The sequence below is a fragment of the Pristiophorus japonicus genome, unplaced genomic scaffold (assembly GCF_044704955.1).
Source record: "Pristiophorus japonicus isolate sPriJap1 unplaced genomic scaffold, sPriJap1.hap1 HAP1_SCAFFOLD_405, whole genome shotgun sequence".
Lineage (NCBI taxonomy): Eukaryota > Metazoa > Chordata > Chondrichthyes > Pristiophoridae > Pristiophorus > Pristiophorus japonicus.
Window position 1 is genome coordinate 281,488 of NW_027253926.1, and position 20,995 is coordinate 302,482.

The 20,995-nt window shown below is 46.4% G+C and overlaps 1 protein-coding gene across 8 annotated transcripts in view; it reads left to right on the forward strand.

The window, feature by feature from the left end:
* The window catches only part of LOC139250658 (maestro heat-like repeat-containing protein family member 1), a 272,705-nt gene that overhangs the window by 208,483 nt on the left and 43,227 nt on the right, over positions 1 to 20,995 (forward strand). Inside the window, exon 1 of one of the 8 annotated variants that reach the window (XM_070873028.1) lies at positions 1,885 to 2,032. The exons of the other annotated variants lie outside the window; for them this stretch is intronic. The gene's annotated coding sequence lies outside the window, so the exon portion shown is untranslated. Of the gene's footprint in view, positions 1 to 1,884; positions 2,033 to 20,995 lie in introns of those variants that run through there. 8 annotated transcript variants of the gene reach the window in all.

Here is a 20,995-nt window from a genome sequence, read left to right on the forward strand (position 1 = left end):
GTGCATTAATCTCAGTAGTGAATGGTAGTAGTGAATGGTAGTAGTGCGTTAATCTCAGTCGTGAATGGTAGTAGTGACGTGCACGACTGCATTAATCTCAGTCGTGAATGGTAGTAGGGACGGGCACGGCTGCATTCATCTCAGTAGTGAATGGTAGTAGTGTTGGGCACGAGTGCATTAATCTCAGTCGTAAATCGTAGTAGTGACGGGCACGGCTGCATTCATCTCAGTAGTGAATGATAGTAGTGTTGGGCACGTGTGCATTAATCTCAGTCGTGAATCGTAGTAGTGATGGGCACGACTGCATTAATCTCAGTAGTGAATGGTAGTGGGGACGGGTACGGCTGCATTCATCTCAGAAGTGAATGGTCGTAGTGTCGGGCACGAGTGCATTAATCTCAGTCATAAATCGTAGTAGTGACGGGCATGGCTTCATTAATCTCAGTTGTGAATTGTAGTAGTGACAGGCACGAGTGCATTAATCTCAGCAGTGAATGGTAGTCGTGACAGACACGAATGCATTAATCTCAGCAGTGAATTGTAGTAGTGACAGGCACGAGTGCATTAATCTCAGTTGTGAATTGTAGTAGTGACAGGCACGAGTGCATTAATCTCAGCAGTGAATGGTAGTCGTGACAGACATGAGTGCATTAATCTCAGCAGTGAATGGTAGTAGTGATAGACACGACTGCATTAATCTCAGTCGTGAATGCTGGTAGGAAGAACAAAAGAAGAACATAAGCAATAGGAACAGGAGTAAGCCACATGGCCCTTGAGCCTGCTCCACCATTCAATACGATCATGGCTGATCTGATCTTGGCCTCAACTCCACTTTCCTGCCTGTTCTCCATAACCCTCGACGCCATAATTGTTCAAGAATCTGTCCATCTCAGCATTGAATATATTCCATGACCCAGCCTCCACTGCTCTCTGCGGTAGAGAATTCCAAAGGCTCACGACCCTCTGAGTCTTAAATGGGTGGTCCCTTATTCTGAAGCTCTGCCCCCTAGTCCTAGATTCCCCCATGAGGGAAAATATCCTCTCAGCATCTACCCTGTCAAGCCCCGTCAGAATCTTGTATGTTTCAATAAGATCACCTCTCAGTCTTCTAAACTCCAATGAGTGTAGGCCCAAGCTGCTCAACTTTTCCTCATAAGACAACCTCTTCATCCCAGGAATCAACTTCATGAACCTTCTGTGAACTGCCTCCAATGCAAGTATATCCCTCCTTAAATTAGGAGACCAAAAGTGTCTGCAGTGTTCCAGGTGTGGCCTCACCAACGTCCTGTATAATTGTAGCAAAATTTCCCTACTTTTATACTCTCTCAATAAAGGCCAACATTCCATTTGCCTCCCTAATTACTTGCTGTACCTGCATGCTAACATTTTGTGTTTCATGTATGAGGACACCCAGATCCGTCTATACTGCAGCATTCTCTAGTCTTCTCCATTTAAATAATATTTTGCTTTTCTATTCTTCCTGCTTAAGTGGATAAGTTGGTGAGAGGGGAGCGACCTGTCAAAAGCCCAGCGGGAGATCGAGAGCCAGCGGCAGTTGGTGAGAGGGGAGCGACCTGTCAAAAGCCCAGCGGGAGATCGAGAGCCAGCGGCAGTTGGTGAGAGGGGAGCGACCTGTCAAAAGCCCAACGGGAGATCGAGCCAGCGGCAGTTGGTGAGAGGGGAGCGACCTGTCAAAAGCCCAGCGGGAGATCGAGAGCCAGAGACAGTTGGTGAGAGGGGAGCGACCTGTCAAAAGCCCAGCGGGAGATCGAGAGCCAGCGGCAGTTGGTGAGAGGGGAGCGACCTGTCAAAAGCCCAGCGGGAGATCGAGAGCCAGCGGCAGTTGGTGAGAGGGGAGCGACCTATCAAAAGCCCAGCGGGAGATCGAGAGCCAGCGGCAGTTGGTGAGAGGGGAGCGACCTGTCAAAAGCCCAGCGGGAGATCGAGAGCCAGCGTACCGGTGCAGCTACAGCGGGAGAGAAAGCAAAATAGAAGTAGAAAGTAATCAAAAAGTGACGTCACAGCCAATGGGGTAAGTGATTGGCTGGTGTTGGGTGAGTAGCTTTTCTTTTATTTTTTATATCAGTAAGTGAACTATAACATTGTTATTACCAATTTAAGGGTATCTAAGGTTAAGACATGGCAGGAGAGCTCAGTCATGTGATATGCTCCTCCTGTACCATGTGGGAACTCGGGGACACTTCCGGTGTCCCTGACGACTACGTGTGTGGGAAGTGTATCCGCCTCGAGCTCTTGACGGTCCGCGTTGCAGAATTGGAGCTGAAGGTGGATTCACTCTGGAGCATCCACGATGCTGAGAATGACGTGAGTATCACGTGTAGTGAGTTGGTCTTACCGCAGGAGAAGGGTCCACAGCCAGATATGGAATGGAAGACCAACAGGAAGAGCAGTGCAAGAAAGATAGTGCAGGAGTCCCCTGTGGTCATCCCCCTGCAAAACAGATACACTGCTTTGAGTACTGTTGGGGAGGATGACTCATCAGGGGAGGGCAGCAGCAGCCAAGTTCATGGCACCGTAGGTGGCTCTGCTGCAAAGGAGGGCAGGAAAAAGAGTGGGAGCGCGATAGTGATAGGGGATTCGATGGTGAGGGGAATAGATAGGCGTTTCTGCGGACGCAACCGAGACTCCAGGATGGTATGTTGCCTCCCTGGTGCAAGGGTCAAGGATGTCTCGGAGCGGGTGCAGGACATTCTGAAATGGGAGGGAGAACAGCCAGTTGTCGTGGTGCACATTGGTACCAACGACATAGGTAAAAAAAGGGATGAGGTCCTACGAAAAGAATTTAAGGAGTTGGGAGCTAAATTAAAAAGTAGGACCTCAAAAGTAGTAATCTCGGGATTGCTACCAGTGCCACGTGCTAGTCAGAGTAGGAATCGCAGGATAGCGCAGATGAATACATGGCTTGAGCAGTGGTGCAGCAGGGAGGGATTCAAATTCTTGGGGCATTGGAACCGGTTCTGGGGGAGGTGGGACCAGTACAAACCGGACGGTCTGCACCTGGGCAGGTCCGGAACCAATGTCCTAGGGGGAGTGTTTGCTAGTGCTGTTGGGGAGGAGTTAAACTAATATTGCAGGGGGATGGGAACCTATACAGGGAGACAGAGGGAGACAAAAAGGAAGCAAAAGCAAAAGACAGAAAGGAGATGAGGAAAAGTGGAGGGCAGAGAAACCCAAGGCAAAGAACAAAAAGGGCCACTGTACAGCAAAATTCTAAAAGGACAAAGGGTGTTAAAAAAACAAGCCTGAAGGCTTTGTGTCTTAATGCAAGGAGTATCCGCAATAAGGTGGATGAATTAATTGTGCAAATAGATGTTAACAAATATGATGTGATTGGGATTACGGAGACGTGGCTCCAGGATGATCAGGGCTGGGAACTCAACATCCAGGGGTATTCAACATTCAGGAAGGATAGAATAAAAGGAAAAGGAGGTGGGGTAGCATTACTGGTTAAAGAGGAGATTAATGCAATAGTTAGGAAAGACATTAGCTTGGATGATGTGGAATCTATATGGGTGGAGCTGCAGAACACTAAAGGGCAAAAATCGTTAGTGGGAGTTGTGTACAGACCTCCAAACAGTAGTAGTGATGTTGGGGAGGGCATCAAACAGGAAATTAGGAGTGCATGCAATAAAGGTGCAGCAGTTATAATGGGTGACTTTAATATGCACATAGATTGGGCTAGCCAAACTGGAAGCAATACGGTGGAGGAGGATTTCCTGGAATGCATAAGGGATGGTTTTCTAGACCAATATGTCGAGGAACCAACTAGGGGGGAGGCCATCTTAGACTGGGTGTTGTGTAATGAGAGAGGATTAATTAGCAATCTCATTGTGCGAGGCCCCTTGGGGAAGAGTGACCATAATATGGTGGAATTCTGCATTAGGATGGAGAATGAAACAGTTAATTCAGAGACCATGGTCCAGAACTTAAAGAAGGGTAACTTTGAAGGTATGAGGCATGAATTGGCTAAGATAGATTGGCTAATGATACTTAAGGGGTTGACTGTGGATGGGCAATGGCAGACATTTAGAGAACGCATGGATGAATTACAACAATTGTACATTCCTGTCTGGCGTAAAAATAAAAAAGGGAAGGTGGCTCAACCGTGGCTATCTAGGGAAATCAGGGATAGTATTAAAGCCAAGGAAGTGGCATACAAATTGGCCAGAAATAGCAGCGAACCTGAGGACTGGGAGAAATTTAGAACTCAGCAGAGGAGGACAAAGGGTTTGATTAGGGCAGGGAAAATGGAGTACGAGAAGAAGCTTGCAGGGAACATTAAGACGGATTGCAAAAGTTTCTATAGGTATGTAAAGAGAAAGAGGTTAGTAAAAACAAACGTAGGTCCCCTGCAGTCAGAATCAGGGGAAGTCATAACGGGGAACAAAGAAATGGCAGACCAATTGAACAAGTACTTTGGTTCAGTATTCACTAAGGAGGACACAAACAACCTTCCGGATATAAAAGTGGTCAGAGGGTCTATTAAAGAGGAGGAACTGAGGGAAATCTTTATTAGTCGGGAAATTGTGTTGGGGAAATTGATGGGATTGAAGGCCGATAAATCCCCAGGGCCTGATGGACTGCATCCCAGAGTACTTAAGGAGGTGGCCTTGGAAATAGCGGATGCATTGACAGTCATTTTCCAACATTCCATTGACTCTGGATCAGTTCCTATCGAGTGGAGGGTAGCCAATGTAACCCCACTTTTTAAAAAAGGAGGGAGAGAGAAAGCAGGGAATTATAGACCGGTCAGCCTGACCTCAGTAGTGGGTAAAATGATGGAATCAATTATTAAGGATGTCATAGCAGCGCATTTGGAAAATGGTGACATGATAGGTCCAAGTCAGCATGGATTTGTAAAAGGGAGATCATGCTTGACAAATCTTCTGGAATTTTTTGAGGATGTTTCCAATAAAGTGGACAAAGGAGTACCAGTTGATGTGGTATATTTGGACTTTCAGAAGGCTTTCGACAAGGTCCCACACAGGAGATTAATGTGCAAAGTTAAAGCACATGGGATTGGGGGTAGTGTGCTGACGTGGATTGAGAACTGGTTGTCAGACAGGAAGCAAAGAGTAGGAGTAAATGGGTACTTTTCGGAATGGCAGGCAGTGACTAGTGGGGTACCGCAGGGTTCTGTGCTGGGGCAGGGAGCTGTTTACATTATACATTAATGATTTAGACGAAGGGATTAAATGTAGTATCTCCAAATTTGCGGATGACACTAAGTTGGGTGGCAGTGTGAGCTGTGAGGAGGATGCTATGAGGCTACAGAGTGACTTGGATAGGTTAGGTGAGTGGGCAAATGCGTGGCAGATGAAGTATAATGTGGATAAATGTGAGGTTATCCACTTTGGTGGTAAAAACAGAGAGACAGACTATTATCTGAATGGTGACAGATTAGGAAAAGGGAAGGTGCAACGAGACCTGGGTGTCATGGTACATCAGTCATTGAAGGTTGGCATGCAGGTACAGCAGGCGGTTAAGAAAGCAAATGGCATGTTGGCCTTCATAGCGAGGGGATTTGAGTACAGGGGCAGGGAGGTGTTGCTACAGTTGTACAGGGCCTTGGTGAGGCCACACCTGGAGTATTGTGTACAGTTTTGGTCTCCTAACTTGAGGAAGGACATACTTGCTGTTGAGGGAGTGCAGCGAAGATTCACCAGACTGATTCCCGGGATGGTGGGACTGACCTATCAAGAAAGACTGAATCAACTGGGCTTGTATTCACTGGAGTTCAGAAGAGTGAGAGGGGACCTCATAGAAACGTTTAAAATTCTGACGGGTTTGGACAGGTTGGATGCAGGAAGAATGTTCCCAATGTTGGGGAAGTCCAGAACCAGGGGTCACAGTCTAAGGATAAGGGGTAAGCCATTTAGGACCGAGATAAGGAGAAACTTCTTCACCCAGAGAGTGGTGAACCTGTGGAATTCTCTACCACAGGAAGTAGTTGAGGCCAATTCACTAAATATATTCAAAAGGGAGTTAGATGAAGTCCTTAGTACTCGGGGGATCAAGGGGTATGGCGTGAAAGCAGGAAGTGGGTACTGAAGTTTCATGTTCAGCCATGAACTCGTTGAATGGCGGTGCAGGCTAGAAGGGCTGAATGGCCTGCTCCTGCACCTATTTTCTATGTTTCTATGTTTCTATAACCTCCCATTTTTCCACATCTGCCAGTATTTTCCCCACTCACTTATCCTGTCTAAGTCCCTTTGAAGACTCTTTGCATCCTCCTCACAACTTGCTTTCCCACCCATCTTTGTATCATCAACAAATTTGGCTACATTACACTCGGTCCCTTCCGCCAAGTCATTAATATAGATTGTAAATAGTTGAGGACCCAGCACCCATCCCTGCGGCACCTCACTAGTCACTATTTGCTAACCAGAAAATATCCCGACTCTCTGTTTTCTGTTAGTTAGCCAATCCTCTATCCATGCTAATATATTACCCCCAACATCGTGCATGAGCTTTTATCTTGTGCAGTAACCTTTCATGTGGTACCTTATCGAATGCCTTCTGGAAATCCAAATGTACGACATCTACTTCTTCCCCTTTATCCACCCTGCTCGTTACATCCTCAAAGAACTCCAGCAAATTTGTCGAACATGATTTCCCTTTCATAAAACCATGCTGACTCTGCCTGACTGAATTATGATGATATTGTTTTCCAATCCGCTGGGACCTTGCCAGAATCGAGGAAATTTTGGAAGATTACAACCAAAGCATCCACTATCTCTGCAGCCACTTCTGTTAAGACCATAGGATGCAGCCCATCAGGTCCAGGGGATTTGTCAGCCTTTAGTCATGGAATCATAGAAATTTACAGCACGGAAGGAGGCCATTTCGGCCCATCGTGTCCGCGCCGGCCGACAAAGAGCTATTCAGCCTAATTCCACTTTCCAGGTCTTGGTCCGTCGCCCTGTAGGTTACGGCACTTCAGATGCACATCCAAGTACCCTTTAAATGTGGTGAGGGTTTCTGCCTCTACCACCCTTTCAGGCAGTGAGTTCCAGACCCCCACCATCCTCAAATCCCCTCTAAACCTTCAACCAATTACTTTAAACCTATGCCCCTTGGTGGTTGACCCCTCTGCTAAGGGAAACAGGTCCTTCCTATCCACTCTATTTAGGCCCCTCATAATTTTATACACCTCAATAAGGTCTCCTCTCAGCCTCCTCTGTTACAAAGAAAACAACCCCAGCCTATCTAATCTTACCTCATAGCTAAAATCCTCGTAAATCTCCTCTGTACCCTCTCTAGTGCAATCACATCTTTCCTGTAATGCGGTGACCAGAACTGCATGCAGTACTCCAGCTGTGGGCTAACTAGTGTTTTATACAGTTCGAGCATAACCTCCCTGCTCTTGCCTTTATTAGTGTAGAATACAAGTATTCCATATGCCATCTTAACCACCTTAATATAGTCCCATTAGTTTGCCTAGTACTTTTTCTCTCGAGATAATTGTTTTACATTCCTCCCTCCCTTTTGCCCCCTGATTTTCTACTATTATTGGGACACTTTTAGTCTCCCGTGGAGACAGATACTCTGCAGCCTATCTGCCTCATGGGAACCTATGCAGCGAGACAGGGCGAAGTAATATGGAGTCAGAAACAGATGGTAGAAAGGTAAAAAGCAATAGTGGAAGGCCGAGTAAACAAAGGCAAGAAATAAAAAGGGCCACACTACATCATAATTCTAAAAGGTCAAAGGGTGTTAAAAAAACAAGCCTGAAGGCTTTGTGTCTTAATGCAAGGAGTATCTGTAATAAGGTGGATGAATTAACTGTGCAAATTGATGTTAATAGATATGATGTGATTGGGATTACAGAGACGTGGCTCCAGGATGATCAGGGCTGGGAACTCAACATCCAAGGGTATTCAACATTCAGGAAGGATAGAATAAAATGAAAAGGAGGTGGGGTAGCATTGCTGGTTAAAGAGGAGATTAATGCAATAGTTAGGCAGGACATTAGCTTGGATGATGTGGAATCTATATGGGTAGAGCTGCAGAACACCAAAGGGCAAAAAACATTAGTGGGAGTTGTGTACAGACCTCTAAACAGTAGTAGTGATGTTGGGGAGGGCATCAAACAGGAAATTAGGGGTGCATGCAATAAAGGTGCAGCAGTTATCATGGGTGACTTTAATATGCATATAGATTGGGCTAACCAAACTGGAAGCAATACAGTGGAGGAGGATTTCCTGGAGTGTATAAGGGATGGTTTTCTCGACCAATATGTCGAGGAACCAACTCGGGGGGAGGCCATTTTAGACTGGGTGTTGTGTAATGAGAGAGGATTAATTAGCAATCTCGTTGTGCGAGGCCCCTTGGGGAAGAGTGACCATAATATGGTGGAATTCTACACTAGGATGGAGAATGAAACAGTTAATTCAGAGAGCATGGTCCAGAACTTAAAGAAGGGTAACTTTGAAGGTATGGGGCGTGAATTGGCGAGGATAGATTGGCGAATGATACTTAAGGGGTTGACAGTGGATGGGCAATGGCAGACATTTAGAGACCGCATGGATGAACTACAACAATTGTACATCCCTGTCTGGCGTAAAAATAAAAAAGGGAAGGTGGCTCAACCGTGGCTATCAAGGGAAATCAGGGATAGTATTAAAGCCAAGGAAGTGGCATACAAATTGGCCAGAAATAGCAGCGAACCCGGGGACTGGAAGAAATTTAGAACTCAGCAGAGGAGGACAAAGGGTTTGATTAGGGCAGGGAAAATAGAGTACGAGAGGAAGCTTGCAGCGAACATTAAGACGGACTGCAAAAGCTTCTATAGATATGTAAAGAGAAAAAAGTTAGTAAAGACAAATGTAGGTCCCCTGCAATCAGAATCGGGGGAAGTCATAACGGGGAATAAAGAAATGGCAGACCAATTGAACAAGTACTTTGGTTCGGTATTCACGGATGTAAAAGGGGTCAGAGGGTCTAGTAAGAAGGAGGAACTGAGGGAAATCCTTATTCGTCGGGAAATTGTGTTGGGGAAATTGATGGGATTGAAGGCCGATAAATCCCCAGGGCCTGATGGACTGCATCCCAGAGTACTTAAGGAGGTGGCCTTGGAAATAGCGGATGCATTGACAGTCATTTTCCAACATTCCATCGACTCTGGATCAGTTCCTATGGAGTGGAGGGTAGCCAATGTAACCCCACTTTTTAAAAAAGGAGGGAGAGAGAAAACAGGGAATTATAGACCGGTCAGCCTGACATCGATAGTGGGTAAAAAAATGGAATCAATTATTAAGGATGTCACAGCAGCGCATTTAGAAAGAGGTGACATGATAGATCCAAGTTAGCATGGATTTGTGAAAGGGAAATCATGCTTGACAAATCTTCTGGAATTTTTTGAGGATGTTTCCAGTAGAGTGGACAAGGGAGAACCAGTGGATGTGGTGTATTTGGACTTTCAGAAGGCTTTCGACAAGGTCCCACACAAGAGATTAATGTGCAAAGTTAAAGCACATGGGATTGGGGGTAGTGTGCTGACGTGGACTGAGAACTGGTTGGCAGACAGGAAGCAAAGAGTAGAAGTAAATTGGGACTTTTCAGAATGGCAGGCAGTGACTAGTGGGGTACCGCAAGGTTCTGTGCTGGAGCCCCAGCTGTTTACATTGTACATTAATAATTTAGACGAGGGGATTAAATGTAGTATCTCCAAATTTGCGGATGACACTAAGTTGGGTGGCAGTGTGAGCTGCGAGGAGGATGCTATGAGGCTGCAGAGTGACTTGGATAGGTTAGGTGAGTGGGCAAATGCATGGCAGGTGAAGTATAATGTGGATAAATGTGAGGTTATCCACTTTGGTGGTAAAAACAGAGAGATAGACTATTATCTGAATGGTGACAGATTAGGAAAAGGGGAGATGCAACAAGACCTGGGTGTCATGATACATCAGTCATTGAAGGTTGGCATGCAGGTACAGCAGACGGTTAAGAAAGCAAATGGCATGTTGGCCTTCATAGCGAGGGGATTTGAGTACAGGGGCATGGAGGTGTTGCTACAGTTGTACAGGTCCTTGGTGAGGCCACACCTGGAGTATTGTGTACAGTTTTGGTATCCTAACTTGAGGAAGGACATTCTTGCTATTGAGGGGAAGTGCAGCGAAGGTTCACCAGACTGATTCCCGGGATGGCGGGACTGACATATCAAGAAAGACTGGATCAACTGGGCTTGTATTCACTGGAGTTCAGAAGAATGAGAGGGGACCTCATAGAAACGTTTAAAATTCTGACGGGTTTAGACAGGTTAGATGCAGGAAGAATGTTCCCAATGTTTGGGAAGTCCAGAACCAGGGGTCACAGTCTAAGGATAAGGGTAAGCCATTTAGGACCGAGATGAGGAGAAACTTCTTCACCCAGAGAGTGATGAACCTGTGGAATTCTCTGTCACAGAAAGTTGTTGAGGCCAATTCACTAAATATATTCAAAAAGGAAGTAGATGTAGTCCTTACTACTAGAGGGATCAATGGGTATGGCGAGAAAGCAGGAATGGGGTACTGAAGTTGCATGTTCAGCCATGAACTCATTGAATGGCGGTGCATGCTCGAAGGGCCGAATGGCCTACTCCACCTATTTTCCATGTTTCTCTGTTTCTATGTCTCTACAAAATATTTGTACAAAGTCTCTGCTATTTCCTTGTTTCCCATTGTTCATTCCCCAGTCTCATCCTCTAAGGGACCAACATTTACTTTAGCTACTCTTTTCCTTTTTACATACTTGTAGAAGCTCTTACTGTCTGTTTTTATATTTCTTGCTAGTTTACACTCCTAATCTATTTTCTCCCTCTTTACATGGCTTAAAAATGCAGAGAAATGGGCGCTTAGTATTCAAGGATACAAAGATTTCAGAAAATTTAGGGAAGGAAAAAAGGGAGGTGGGATGGCAGTACTGATAGAAACATAGAAAATAGGTGCAGGAGTAGGCCATTCGGCCCTTCGAGCCTGCACCACCATTCAATGAGATCATGGCTGATCATTCCTTCAGTACCCCTTTCCTGCTTTCTCTCCATACCGCTTGATCCCTTTAGCCGTAAGGGCCATGTCTAACTCCCTCTTGAATATATCCAATGAACTGGCATCAACAACTCTGCGGTAGGGAATTCCACAGGTTAACAACTCTCTGAGTAAAGAAGTTTCTCCTCATCTCAGTCCTAAATGGCCTACCCCTTATCCTAAGACTATATCCCCTGGTTCTGGACATCCCCATCATCGGCAACATTCTTCCTGCGTCTAACCTGTCCAGTCCCGTCAGAATCTTGGAAGTTTCTATGAGATCCCCTCTCATCCTTCTAAACTCCAGTTTATAAAGGCCCAGTTGATCCAGTCTCTCCTCATATATAAATCCCACCATCCCGGGAATCAGTCTGGTGCACCTTCGCTGCACTCCCTCAATAGCACGAAGGTCCTTCCTCAGATTAGGAGACCAAAACTGAACACAATATTCCAGGTGAGGCCTCACCAAGACCCTGTACAACTGCAGTAAGACCTCCCTGCTCCTATACTCAAATCCCCTAGCTATGAAGGCCAACATACCATTTGCCTTCTTCACCGCCTGCTGTACCTGCATGCCAACTTTCAATGACTGATGAACCATGACTCCCAGATCTCATTGCGCCTCCACCTTTCCTAATCTGCTGCCATTCAGATAATATTCTGCCTTCGTGTTTTTGCCCCCAAAGTGGATAACCTCACATTTATCCACATTATACTGCATTTGCCCACTCACCTAATCTGTCCAAGTCACCCTGCAGCCTTTGAGCATCCTCCTCACAGCTCACATCGCCACCCAGTTTAGTGTCATCTGCAAACTTGGAAATATTACACTCAATTCCTTCATCTAAATCATTAATGTATATTGTAAAGAGCTGGGGTCCCAGCACTGAGCCCTGAGGCACTCCACTAGTCACTGCCTGCCATTCTGAGAAGGACCCGTTTATCCCGACTCTCTGCTTCCTGTCTGCCAACCAGTTCTCTATCCACGTCAGTACATTACCCCCAATACCATGTGCTTTGATTTTGCACACCAACCTCTTGTGTGGGACCTTGTCAAAAGCCTTTTGAAAGTCCAAATACACCACATCCACTGGTTCTCCCTTGTCCACTCTACTAGTTACATCCTCAAAAAATTCCAGAAGATTTATCAAGCATGATTTCCCTTTCATAAATCCATGCTGACTTGGACCGATCTTGTCACTGCTTTCCAAATGCGCTGCTATTTCATCTTTAATAATTGATTCCAACATTTTCCCTGCTGCAGGGAGTTGTTGATGCCAGTTCATTGGATATATTCAAGAGGGAGACTCCCCAAAACAAGTGCTCTACTCGGAGCTCCGACACGGCAAGCGAATCCCAGGTGGGCAGAGGAAATGTTTCAAGGACACCCTCAAAGCCGCCTTGAAAAAGTGCAACATCCCCACCGACACCTGGGAATCCCCGGCCCAAGACCGCTCAAAGTGGACGAGAAGCATCCGGGAAGGCTCCGAAACCCTTGATTCTCATCGCCGTGAGCAAACTGAAGCCAAGTGTCAACAGCGGAAGGAGCGCACGACAACCCAAGCACCCCACCCACCCGTCCCTTCAACCACCACCTCCCCATTGTGACAGAGACTGTAGGTCCCACATTGGACTCATCGGTCACCTGAGAACCCATTAGTGTGGAAGTAAGTCATCCTCGACTCCGAGGGACTGCCAGAGAGAGAGAGAGAGAGAGAGAGAGTGAATCATAGAGGTGATTTGCACAACTGCTTTAATCTCAGTAGTGAATCGTACTAGTGACAGGCATGACTGCATTACTCACAGGTACATTTTTCACATTAACTTGAGGTTTTCAGTAAGTTTCTGTTAGCAGTGTTCAGTTAGTAAAAGGGATCCGAGTAAGTCAGGCTTTTCGCACAGAGAGACCACAAAACTGTCTCTGTTAGCTCCAGCCTTGAAATGGCACCTGCAATAGATCTGGAAAATTGGGGAGTTATTCTTGTTAAAACTGAAGTTATTGCAGCTGATTGGATGAGGTAATACTTTGAAACATGCGGATCCTCACGTAGCGAGAGTGAAGGAAAGGGATAAAAAGAGGGCTGTTAGCATAGTTACTTCAGAATTCGACAAGGCTTGGCCAACTGACCCTTCGAGCTCGAAACCTGTGATCCAGTACAGTCTCCAGTCTTGTAGAAACATAGAAAATATGTGCAGGAGTAGGCCATTCGGCCCTTCGAGCCTGCACCACCATTCGATAAGATGATGGCTGATTATTCACCTCAGTACCCCTTTCCTGCTTTCTCTCCATACTCCTTGATCCCTTTAGCCATAAGGGCCATATCTAACTCCCTCTTGAATATATCCAATGAACTGGCATCAACAACTCTCTGCGGTAGAGAATTCCACAGGTTAACAACTCTCTGAGTGAAGAAGTTTCTCCTCAACTCAGTCCTAAATGATCTACTCCTTATCCTAAGACTGTGTCCCCTGGTTCTAGACTTCCCCAACATCAGGAACAATCTACCCGCATCTAACCTGTTCCGTCCCGTCAGAATCTTGGAAGTTTCTATGAGATCCCCTCTCATCCTTCTAAACTCCAGTGTATAAAGGCCCAGTTGATCCAGTCTCTCCTCATATGTCAGTCCAGCCATCCCGGGAATCAGTCTGGTGAACCTTCGCTGCACTCCCTTAATAGCAAGAACGTCCTTCCTCAGATTAGGAGATCAAAACTGAACACAATATTCTAGGTGAGGCCTCACCAAGGCCCTGTACAACTGCAGTAAGACCTCCCTGCTCCTATGCTCAAATCCCCTAGCTATGAAGGCCAACATACTATTTTCCTTCTTTACCGCCTGCTATACCTGTATGCCAACTTTCAATGACTGATGAACCATGACACCCAGGTCTCGTTGCACCTCCCCCTTTTCTAATCTGCCACCATTCAGATAATATTCTGTCTTTGCGTTTCTGCCCCCAAAGTGGATAATCTCACATTTATCCACATTATACTGCATCTGCTGTGCATTTGCCCACTCACCTAACCTGTCCAAGTCACCCTGCAGCCTCTTAGCATCCTCCTCTGCCACCCAGTTTAGTGTCATCTGCAAACGTGGAGATATTACACTCAATTCCTTCATCTGAATCATTAATATATATTGTAAAGAGCTGGGGTCCCAGCACTGAGCCTGCGGCACTCCACTCGTCACTGCCTGCCATTCTGAAAAGGACCCATTTATCCCAACTCTCTGCTTCCTGTCTGCCAACCAGTTCTCTATCCACGTCAGTATATTACCCCCAATATCATGTGCTTTGATTTTGCACACCAATCTCTTGTGTGGGACCTTGTCAAAAGCTTTTGAAAGTCCAAATACACCACTCTTGTTCTCTCTTGTCCACTCTACTAGTTACATCCTTAAAAAATTGCAGAAGATTTGTCAAACGTGATTTCTCCTTCATAAATCCATGCTGACTTGGACCGATCCTGTCACTGCTTTCCAAATGCGCTGCTACTTCATCCTTAATAATTGATTCCAACATTTTCCCCACCACTGATGTCAGGCTAACAGGTTTATAATTACCCGCTTTCTCTCTCCTTCCCTTTTTAAAAAGTGGTGTTACATTAGCTACCCTCCAGTCCATAGGAACTGATCCCGAGTCGATAGACTGTTGGAAAATGATCATCAATGCATCCACTATTTCTAGGGCCACTTCCTTAAGTACTCTGGGATGCAGACTATCAGGCCCCGGGGATTTATTGGCCTTCAATCCCATCAATTTCCCTAACACAATTTCCCGCTTAATAAGGATATCCTTCAGTTCCTCCTTCTCACTAGACCCTCGGTCCCCTAGTACTTCCAGAAGGTTATTTGTGTCTTCCTTCGTGAAGACAGAACCAAAGTATTTGTTCAATTGGTCTGCTATTTCTTTGTTCCGCATTATAAATTCACCTGAATCCGACTGCAAGGGACCTACGTTTGTCTTCACTAATCTTTTTCTCTTCACATATTTATAGAAGCGTTTGCAGTCAGTTTTTATGTTCCCAGCAAGCTTCTTCTCGTACTCTATTTTCCCCCTCTTAATTAAACCCTTTGTCCTCCTCTGCTGGATTCTAAATTTCTCCCAGTCCTCAGGTTTGCTGCTTTTTCTGGCCAATTTATATGCCTCTTCCTTGGATTCAACACTATCCTTAATTTCTCTTGTGAGCCATCTTCCCTGTTTTATTTTTACTCCAGACAGGGATGTACAATTGCTGAAGTTCATCCATATGATCTTTAAATGTTTGCCATTGCCTATCCACCGTCAACCCTTTAAGTATCATTTGCCAGTCTCGTCTCGCCAATTCACGCCTCAAACCATCGAAGTTACCTTTCCTTAAGTTCAGGACCCTAGTTTCTGAATTAACTGTGTCATTCTCCATCTAATAAAGAATTCTACCCAAGGGGTTTCGCACAACAAGATTGCTAATTAGTCCTTTCTCATTACACATCACCCAGTCTAGGATGGCCAGTTGCCTTGTTGGTTCGACGACATACTGGTCTCGAAAACCATCCTTAATACATTCCAGGAAATCCTCCTCCACCGCTTTGCTACCAGTTTGGTTCGCCCAATCAATATGTAGATTAAAGTCATCCATGATAACTGCTGTACCTTTATTGCATGCATCCCTAATTTCTTGTTTGATGCTGTCCCCAACCTTACTACTAGTGTTTGGTGGTCTCTACACAACTCCCACTGGTGTTTTCTGCCCCTTGGTATTCCGCAGCTCCACCCATACCGATTCCACATCATCCAAGCTAATGTTCTTTCTTATTATTGCATTAATTTCCTCTTTAACCAGCAATGCCACCCCGCCTCCTTTTCCTTTCTGTCTATCCTTCCTAAATGTTGAATACCCCTGGATGTTGAGTTCCCAGCCTTGGTCACCCTGGAGCCATGTCTCCGTGCTGCCAATTACATCATACCCGTTAACTGCTATCCGCGCAGTTAATTCGTCCACCTTATTCCGAATACTCCTCACATTGAGGCACAGAGCCTTCAGGCTTGTCTTTCTCATACACTTTGCCCCTTTAGAATTTTGCTGTAATATGGGTCCTTTTTGCTTTTTGCCTTAAGTTTCTCTGCCCTATAAGCATCTGTACCATAAGCGTCTCAAGCATATGGGAACTATTATTAATAATAGTTATAATTGTATCTGTGATTATTATTAATAACAGTTATCATTGTACCTGTGTGATTATTGATAGTAATTATCATTTTATGTATAGTTCCTATGAAAGCCAAAAAATGCCTTTGAACCCTATTATTTTGTGGAATAACTTATAAATTTATCAGTAAGAGCATCTATTCCCAACAGTTGGCACCTCAGATGAAGGCGCGAAAGTATTGGCATATCTGGTAGGACAGAGATTTTCGGACGGTGACCTGTATTTCTCTGACTTTTAACATTGCTGCGTTACAGTAAGTTATTCTGCCATGGCCATTATCAAACTCTAAACTAGATGAGAGTTTAGAGAAACTTATTGATATTCTTCAAACATCACAATTTGCGTTTGACACTGTCAGATACAGAAATGCATTTAAATCGCTTCGAGCCCCTCGAAGACAAAAGAGGGCCTAAACGTTCAGTGAGGTGCCACCAGAGTTTGGAATGTGGGATGATTTTTGGGTTGGAATCTTAAGGAATAGAGGTTAAGCTGCACATTAGTCAGAGTCGAGTCGTGGCTGCTGATCTCAATGACTCTTTTACCCGAAACCCAGAGTACAAAGACAGGGGGATTCTATTCATGGTCTTCGACCCGAGAGTGGATCCTGGAGCACAAGGACTCCAGGCAATGGCTCGCGATTGTAGTTCAGGCCTTGCGAAGCCTCGGGCTCCCGTACTCAGCACACTAAACCGAGAACAGCTCTCGTATCGGCGAGCCCGCAAACCCGAACTGCTCTGTCAAACAGCCACGTAGACCTTCAGTACAACATCTAATCGACCGATCAATCATTTCATTCATTTACTTTACTGTTTTACACTACATTTTGTTCATTTAAGATGGTATCGGACTATTATCTAAATTGATGTTTATAAATGATTGGGAGGGTAGAAGTGGGAGTGATGATCAACACTGAGTTGGCCAGTTCCAATTTACCAATTTAACACAATGCTCTCACCAATGACTGTCAGTGGGATTATTAATTCTTGCACAATTATTCAGTCATTTTAATATTTTCCCATTTAATTTGCATAGTGGAGGCATAACAACATTAGACATTACACTCACTCTTTTCAATTGTAATGGTAGCTGTTCTTAACACAATTCATTCTATGTGTGCACCAATGTTCCCTCTAATGTGCGGTCTCTATAGACTTGCTGTACGGTATCTCTTCCAGTGGCAGGAGCTGGTGAGTGGCCTGTGTGGGACCTCGCGATTAGTGCACGGCCGCACAGCGTAGTGAGAACATTGGTGTGTGGCTGTTAACTGCTCAGTAAAAGGTGTTAAATGGTCACCCCCGCCCCCAGCCCAAACCATTGCCCGTCCCTGCACCAGTGTCATCCAAATCGTCCAATCAAAACCACATTAAGGAAGTGCCCCCTTTTAAATGGGCACAAACGATAAACACCCAAATTATAAATAAACCAAAGGAAACTGATCAAATGAATGAAGAATATTATATCCTGTGTCACTGTGTATGTGTCCGTCCATCCCATCCCCGTCTCCCCCCACCCGCCCCAGTCGTTGCGGTGCCCACCGGTGGGGTACAGCCTTGCATGCACCGGTGGACACCATATGCTCCTTCTCCAGGGCCATCCAGGTACCGACAAGACTGAGGAAGAGAGGCAGGCAGCCAGAGCCTCAACACACCTGGTGGAGTAGGGGCTGAGCATGGCTTTTAGCACCTTGATGGCTTCGGCCTTGGTGTGGACGTAATGCCAGAACCTCCTGTGTGGCAATGTTTCTGTTAACATCCAGCCCACTCTTTCCCCCATCCAATACGTCCCTGACTCTGGTTATCGTCAGAGCCGAGGCCCTCCACTGTCCCATCCAGTGCATCCCTGACTCTGGTTATGTTCACAGCCAAGGCCCTCCACTGTCCCATCCAGTGCATCCCTGACTCTGGTTATGTTCACATCCAAGGCCCTCCACTGTCCCATCCAGTGCATCCCTGACTCTGGTTATGTTCACATCCAAGGCCCTCCACTGTCCCATCCAGTGCATCCCTGACTCTGGTTATCGTCAGAGCCGAGGCCCTCCACTGTCCCATCCAGTATGTCGCTGACTCTGGTTATGTTCACATCCAAGGCCCACCACTGTCCCATCCAGTACATCCCTGACTCTGGTTATGTTCACATCCAAGGCCCACCACTGTCCCATCCAGTGCATCACTGACTCTGGTTATGTTCACAGCCGAGGCCCTCCACTGTCCCATCCAGTGCATCACTGACTCTGGTTATGTTCACAGCCGAGGCCCTCCACTGTCCCATCCAGTGCATCACTGACTCTGGTTATGTTCACATCCAAGGCCCACCACTGTCCCATCCAGTATGTCGCTGACTCTGGTTATGTTCACAGCCGAGGCCCTCCACTGTCCCATCCAGTACGTCGCTGACTCTGGTTATGTTCACAGCCGAGGCCCTCCACTGTCCCATCCAGTGCATCCCTGACTCTGGTTATGTTCACAGCCGAGGCCCTCCACTGTCCCATCCAGTATGTCGCTGACTCTGGTTATGTTCACAGCCGAGGCCCACCTCTCTGCCAGGCACGTTTCGCTGAAGCTGACCACATGGAGGAGCTTCTGAGCAGCGGCTCCGGTAGCAAGAAAGAAAAGAAAGGCTTGGATTTATATAGCGCCTTTCACGACCACCAGACGTTTCAAAGTGCTTTACAGCCAATGAAGTACTTTTGAAGTGTAGTCACTGCTGTAATGTGGGAAATGCGGCAGTCAATTTGGGCACAGCAAGCTCCCACAAACAACAATGTGATAATGTCCAGCTAATCTCTTTTTCTGTTATGTTGATTGAGGGATAAATATTGGCCCCAGGACACCGGGGATAACTCCCCTGCTCTTCTTTGAAATAGTGCCATGGGAATAGGAGAATAGCAAGGGGCCAGAATTGAAGGAGCGCAGGGATCTCGGGGATGGAGCGGGGGGGTGGTGGTCACAGGGCTGGAGGGGGTGACAGAGATAGGGAGGGGAGAGATGTTGGAAACAATTGTAAATGGGGGCGATGCCAGAGGCTGTGGAGGTTTAGAGAGAGGTGGGTGCAGAGTGTGTGACATCAGCAATAAATATGGAAGGAGACCCTACTTCTGTGGGTGGCATCACCACGGAGCTACTCGCACAATTGGAAAGGGCTCCCAGGATAGATCTTTGGGGTGCTCCTGAGGGATAGAGATGCTCGGGCTACGATCAGATAGGTTGCCCGCTTACCCCCTGCCTCCTTCGCTACTTCAAACCCATTCTCAGCCGAGATAGGGAACTCATCAACTGGCAGCCAATCCTCAAAGACCAACAAGAAGAGCCAACAGTTTGGAGTTAGATGCCAAGCAGATGGCACGCGACATGGTGTTAAAGTTGGCTTGGAGCATCTGCGATCTGGTTGCTGCCCCCAAACCTGGAGTCCGTGTGCAACTCGAACTCTAATTGCAGGTATATATAGAGAGTATAATGGAGAGCCATAGAATGATGCAGCACAGAAGGAGGCCATTCGACCCATCGTGCCTGTGCCGGCTCTGTGACAGAGCGATCCAATCAGTCCCACTCCCTGTCAGAAGTAAGGCTGCAGCTTCTGACGGGGAAGAACTCTGGTTGGAGGCAGCCATGTTCCACATCCTGATTAGATCTCGGTTGAAGGCAGGCAGCTCCCGGAAGGACACATGGATACCGAACTATGACCAGCGCTCGACCCCTGTCCTTTTCTGGCTCCCACGTTAGCTGACATTGTTAACGGTTCTCTCTCCTCGGGTACTGTCCCCCTCCCCCTTAAATCTGCCGACATTACCCCTCTCAAAAAAACAACCCTCGACCTCTCAGTCCTTGCAAACTACTGCCCCATCTCCAACCTCCCTTTCCTCTCCAGAGTCCTTGAACGTGTTGTCGCCTCCCAAATCCGTGCCCATCTTTCCCGTAATTCCATATTTGAATCCCTGCCACAGTACCGAAACAACAACTTGTTGCGCCTTTAACCTCGTAAAACGTCCCATTGGAGTTTAGAAAAATGAGAGGCGATTTTATTGAAACATATAAGATTCTGAGGGGGATGGACAGGGTAGATGCAGAGAGAATGTTTCCCCTTGTGGGGGAATCTAGAACTAGAGGGCAGAATTTCAGAACAAGGGGTTGCCCATTTAAGACAGAAATGAGGAGGAATTTCTTCTCTCAGAGGGTCGTGAATCTTTGGAATTCTCTGCCCCAGGGAGCTGTGGAGGCTGGGTCATTGAATATATTTAAGATGGAGATAGACAGATTTTTGAATGATAAGGGAGTCGAGGGTTATCGGCAGCGGGTGGAGAAGTGGGACCCGAGGGGCCAAACGGCCTACTCCTGCTCCTATTTCTTATGTTCTTATTGTCCTGAGGCGCTTCACAGCAGTGTTGGAAGACAAAACAAATACATTTTGACACTGAGCCACGTAAGAAGACATTACGGCAGTTGACCAAAAGCTTGTTTAAAGCAGTAGGTTTTAAGAAGCGTCTTAAAGGAGGAAAGAGAGGCGGAGAGGTTTAGAGAGGGAGTTCCAGAGCTTGGGGCCCAGGCAGCTGAAGGCACGGCCACCAATGGTTGAGATGTTAGAATCAGGGATGCTCAAGAGGGCAGAATTAGAGGAGCACAGACATCTCGGGGGGTTGTGAGGCTGAAGGAGATTACAGAGATGCGGGGGGGGCGGCGAGACCCTGGAGGGATTTGTAAACCATGAGAATTTTGAAATCGAGGCGTTGCTTAACCGGGGACCAATGTAGGTCAGCGAGTGATGGGTGATCATGACTTGGTGTGAGTT